Raw genomic sequence first — 6,094 nt, 5'->3', positions numbered from 1 at the left:
GAAGGATGATGAGCGTCACACATAATCATCACCTTCATCACGTTCTTGGGTGCGAATGGATATCTTAGAATTGAAATAAGAAGAATTGAATAGAAAATAGTAGTACTTTGCATTAATCTTTGAGGAACAGCAGAGCTCCACACCTTAATCTATGGAGTGTAGAAACTCTACCATTGAAAATACATAAGTGAAAGGTCCAGGCATGGCCGAGATGGCCAGCCCCCTAAAGCGTGATCAATAGTCTCCTAAGATGAACAATGGATTAAAACTGAGACCAAATATGCCTAATACAATAGTAAGAGGTCCTATTTATAATAATCTAGCTACTAGGGTTTACAGAAGTAAGTAGTTGATGCATAAATCCACTTCCGGGGCCCACTTGGTGTGTGTTTGGGCTGAGACTGAGTGTTGCACGTGCAGAGGCCATTTGTGGAGTTGAACGCCAGTATTTGTGCCAGTTTGGGCGTTCAACTCTGGTTTTGGATCCTTTTCTGGCGCTGGACGCCAGAATTGGGCAGAGAGCTGGCGTTGAACGCCAGTTTACGTCGCCTATTCTTAGCCAAAGTATGGACTATTATATATTGCTGGAAAGCCCTGGATGTCTACTTTCCAACGCAATTGGAAGCGTGCCATTTCGAGTTCTGTAGCTCCAGAAAATCCACTTAGAGTGCAGGGAGGTCAGAATCCAACAGCATCAGCAGTCCTTTTTCAACCTCTGAATCTGATTTCTGCTCAAGTCCCTCAATTTCAGCCAGAAAATACCTGAAATCACAGAAAAACACACAAACTCATAGTAAAGTCCAGAAATGTGAATTTAACATAAAAACTAATGAAAACATCCCTAAAAGTGACTAGATCCTACTAAAAACATACTAAAAACAATGCCAAAAAGCGTATAAATTATCCGCTCATCATAGAGTTCTATTAAAAGTATATTATTTTGGTCAGATTTTGTTACAAACATCTAAAGGAGTGAAATTTGTTTGTGAAAATTCGTTAGATATTGTTATTCCATTCACAATCTCATTCGAAGAACTAAAAGGTAGGTTTTGTGAGAAGATAGATTCTGAAATGTCAAGGAAAATATCATATATTTTATACAGGTATCCTATACTGGTATTTGGTGGATTCGTTAAATTTTAAACCAAATATATAACTGATGAAGCGAGCATGCAAGAGATGTTTTCAATGTATATTGAAAGTTGCGCTCAGATGTCGTTCATTGAGTTGTATATTGAGTTCGAACAATCTGAAGCCAACCGAAATATTGAACGGGAAGATTACAATAGTGACAGTGAGGAAGAGTTTGAAAGCAATTACGAAGTTGTTGGTCCAGATGGAGATGAAGATCAAGGTGACGACACTATAGAGACAAATGTGACAGACGTGGCAAATACACTGGCAAACGAACATCCGTTTGATGAGCCATCTTTCATGCAAGCTTTGGATTTAGAGGCCATACATGCTCTGAAATTTTCTGAATATATGAATGCAGGTACGTAATTGCCTATATTTATAAGAAGGATTAGAATTTTGTTATAATTTATATTGATCGATGGACCAAATAGTTATAGATAGATTTTAGTTTTAGTTTCACTCATGAAATATTTGTTTATTAAATATTTATGATGTGGCTGTGTCGTGTAGAAATTCCTATTATGGTAGATGGTGAATTTGCCATGGGAATGGAATTCAGTTTCAAGGAAGCTGTTATTATGGCGATAAAAGATTATACCATCTAAAGAGGTGTAGACTACCGGGTCTATGAGTCGAAATCGTTGACATTTTATGCCAAGTGTACACCGTATGAGTCAGGTTGTGATTGGCTGATCAGGGTTACCATGATCCGCAGAAAATACTATTAGGTTATAAGGAGGTATAATAGTAGTCACACTTGTACCAGAGCTGCCATTTTTCAGGATCATTCGAAGCTGGATTCGAACACAATTGCAGAAGCAATAAAGCCATTGGTAGAGGCTGACCCATCGATAAAGGTGAAATCAGTTATTGCAGAAGTGCAGTCAAAGTTTAATTACACCATCAGCTATCGGAAAGCATGGTTGGCTAAGAAAATGTCACTAGAAAAAATATTTGGAGTTTGGAAAGCTTCGTACGAAACTTTGCCCATATGATTTGAGGCCATGTGTCATAAGGAGCCATCAGTAGTCGTCCATTTTGAAACTATTCCTGCATATCAAGGCGATGACTTAGTAACTAATATCCGGATATTACATCGAGTCTTCTAGAGTTATTACCCCTGCATTAGAGCATTTAGACATTGCAAACCAGTTATCCTGGTAGATGGGACCCACTTGTATAGAAAGTATAAGGGTTGTTTGTTGATTGCAGTTTCACAGGATGGTAACAACAATATCATCCCAATTGCATTTGCCATTGTGGAGGAAGAGACTTCTGATGCGTGACACTTTTTTCTTAGTAACTTGCGACAACATGTGGTGACTTAGGATGGTATAGGACTGATCTCTGACCGACACGAATTGATCAATGCAGCTGTTGCCCGTAGTAACGGAGCTTGGTTGTCTCCTAGAACTTTTCACATGTTTTGCATCAGGCATATAGAGTTAAATTTTTGAGAAAGTTCAAGATAGCGTACCTGCAAAAGCTTGTTGTCAATATAGGTAATGTTGAGTATGTCGAAGTTCATTATTGACAAAGTTCAACCCTAAATTGGTGCAAACACTCAGTCTCTAAAGTTTCATGACTACTCATAGTCACTCCTGTCACTAGAAGATCGTTTGTCGGAAGACCAAGAATAACAGCCACATCTTCCATTGTCACAGCACATTCACCAATTGGAAGGTAAAATGTGTGTGTCTGGGTGCGACCTCTCGACTAGAGCATTTACCAGTGCTTTCTGACATTGAACTGTTCCAATCTAAAAAAAATGATAAAAATCAGTAAACTGTAAATGCTCCTCCACATTTTGATTGTACAGATCCGAAAACAGTAGGTGGTTACATGTCAAATTCCATGAACTCTACAAAAACATAGCAAACTATTAGTCAAATAATTAATAATAACTAATTTACTACTAAAAGTTAATAATTTTATAATCATAGTAACTAATTTATTAAACTAATACTAAACTTACTATTAATTAGCTAATTTAGTAACTAGCATGTATGCATAAATACAACTAACCTACCAATTATTTAACTATCATTATTAAAAAATTTGTAAATTTAATTACATAAAATATATTAATTAAATATCTAACAATAATCATTAATTATTAAAAATACCAAAAAAATTTGATTAAATGGCAGAGATAATTGATAATATGAAGTTTAGGACGATCAACATCTTTATATTTCTGCTTCTTTATTTTTTTTCAAGAGAGCGGTATGTTGGTATAAGGGGATCACCGTTCCAGGGAGAGACGCATGCTCGACACGTGGCAGGGAGGACACAAATCGGACGGTCCGATTTGTGCACCTTAAATCAGACCGTCTGATTACTTACCTTGAATTCGGACCGTCCGATTTCTTCGATCCTGATACCACACCCGCGTAAAACACCCATACACTCCATAACTACGTTCTACCCATTTCCGCTTCCATATCTAAATTAAAAAGTGTCAAAGGAATACATTGCAATAATTTTTGGACAGATCCATGCATGTCTCTTAAGGAGTTATAGTTTTTAGAGTAAATAGTCAAAATGGTCCCTAAAAGATCACGCGATTTTCAATTTGCTCCCCAAAAGATTTTTTTAATCAAAATTATCTCGGAAAGATTTGGTTAGTCACGTTAGTCCTTCCGTCAACTCTTTCGCTAGCGCCGTTAAAGGAAGCTGACATGGCAAGTTAGGAATACATGTCAGCTATAAAAATGACGCCGTTTTAAGTGTGTAAGGAGCCAGAGGAGAAACGATGCCGTTTTAAGTGTGTGAGAAACCAAAGGAGAAACGACGTTGTATAGAGTGGGTAGGAAGCCAAAACGCGTAACTCCTCCCACTTCAAACACACTCCTATTCACATTAAGTAAAAAGAAACTCCTTGTTCGTCATTGCTCTGTGAACATAGCAACAAAGCTCCATGGAAGACGACTGAGACTGGAATCCGAAGCACGATCATACGGCCGGTGTCGCTTGTGTTCTCTAGCGACAGTATGTTTGGATTTTGCAAGCAAGATAGGAAGGAAGGCAGCATTGTCGACGCTACTACAAGATATGAAAAATGTTTTTTTTTGTAACATATATGCTATATTTGATTGCAAAAGAGAGAATCAGATCCTGATAGTGTTATTTTACTTGGATGAAATGTTGTTCGATTTTGCCTGGGTGTTATTTGTGCCCTAGTGATTTGGTTTGCAATGATGCAGGTATCTCTATTTTTTTTTCATTTTTATGGAGATGGGTTTGTTGTGGTTAATAAACTCATTTTGAATGTGTTTAAGCTCGAATTTATAGGTGGTTTATAGTTTAGCATTATTATTTTTGAAATTTGGTTAGGGTTTGCGAACTGTGATCGGTGGAGATAAACATGCATTAGGCTACATTTTTAAAAACAGAGTAAACAAAATGAATTGTTTCCAAATACGTACTCCAAATATGTATTCCAAATACGTACTCTAAATTATAAATGTTAATTTTTCTGAATTTAAAATTACGTTTACAAAAGATCATGCAATTTTTCTCCAATTACCTGTATTGGTCTGCTTCCCAAGAATAAGATCATGCATTGTCATGAGATAAAAAAATGGAGATAAAAAATTGTTCACATTCTAAGTAGCATGAAAAACAAACCTTGGCTAATAAGTTTACTTGTATGATATTACTTGTCTGATATTACTTAGATAATACTCTTAGAGGATATGAATGCTAATTTTCCTTGTATGCTATTACTAATGAGTTAAACTTTTTTTTGTTGTTGTGAAAACTCTTGTAATAAGATAATGTACATTATATAGTTATTTGTCATTTTGGGATTAGGTTGAGTTTTATCTATATTTCTTTGTAGATAGAAGGACCTCCAATGACATTTGTATTTCACCACGGTGGAAAGTTTAAAACCGACATAAGGGGAAGAATGATTTATGAACCAGATCACACGGAAGTGTTAATGGATATATATTGAGGCAGATACAGTAGATATTTTTTTTGTGAAGGGGTATTATAAGGAGTTAGGGTATGAGGCGAACAACTGCGTTTGGAAGGTTCTCTGATTGTCTCTAGAGTTTCGCTTAAAGAAGTTAGACGTTGATGCTGATTTGATTGCGATGATCAAGTCTTGTAGGAGGAATAACAATGTTATTAACATATACTTTGAGCATGGGGTTTCAGAACCACAACTGGTGGAGGGCGTGTGTAAGAAGTAGCTGTACTTGCAGATTTTATGACGTTTGTTCCTACTCCAGGATTCAAACCTCCTAGGAAAAAGGATAAGCTTACTTGATGCTGATATCTGAACATTATGTGATTAGGACTAGTGATATATTTTTTGTATAGGGCTCTCTTATTTCCATTAAAAACATTGTGGGTGGTTTCAATGTTAAGTCCCTTATGTTTTGGTTTAGCCCTTTGATTACATTAATATGGTTAGTTTTTTGGATATCGATCAGAAAATTATGATCAAACAATGTTGCTATTTCAGTTTCAATATATGGAAATATTTTGTTTTTCTACATATCATTATAATCTTGTGTCATTAGGTACAATTGTGTAATGTGTTTACTGATTTCATAAAGTGTTAAGTTCAACCATTATTTTGAAGTTCAATTAACCAGGTTACAATTTAAAGGATAACATTGCTAAAATAAAATTTAGAAAAACAAGTTGCTCAATTAAAGGCTAAATTGAATACGATAAGACATATCTTCTAGTTCTTGTTCATACCAAATTACATGCCTAAATACAAATTAATTACACTATCACTTGAAATAAAAAATGTGCAAATTAATCCCACAACTAAAATCACAATTATCAATCCAATGAACATAAATGTCATTAGCATTCTTGCAAATCTCACTTTTGCTTCCAAACTCTCCATTCTCCATGAATTGTTTACTTTTCACTCATCATGATTGCTCTCTACTTCCACATTAATTTTTGCATCTCCATTTTCTCTGTCATA

General features: G+C 35.6%; 1 long non-coding RNA gene across 1 annotated transcript in view; it reads left to right on the top strand.

The window, feature by feature from the left end:
• The window catches only part of LOC110267997, a 17,307-nt gene extending 11,838 nt beyond the window's left edge, over nucleotides 1–5,469 (top strand). Inside the window, exon 3 of the long non-coding RNA XR_002355996.1 lies at nucleotides 4,982–5,469. This is a non-coding gene — a long non-coding RNA (uncharacterized LOC110267997). The remainder of the gene's footprint in view (nucleotides 1–4,981) is intronic.

This window comes from Arachis ipaensis, chromosome B10 (genome assembly GCF_000816755.2).
Source record: "Arachis ipaensis cultivar K30076 chromosome B10, Araip1.1, whole genome shotgun sequence".
NCBI lineage: Eukaryota > Viridiplantae > Streptophyta > Magnoliopsida > Fabales > Fabaceae > Arachis > Arachis ipaensis.
Note: the sequence above shows the minus strand (reverse complement) of the source record. Positions and strands in the feature narration are given on the sequence as shown.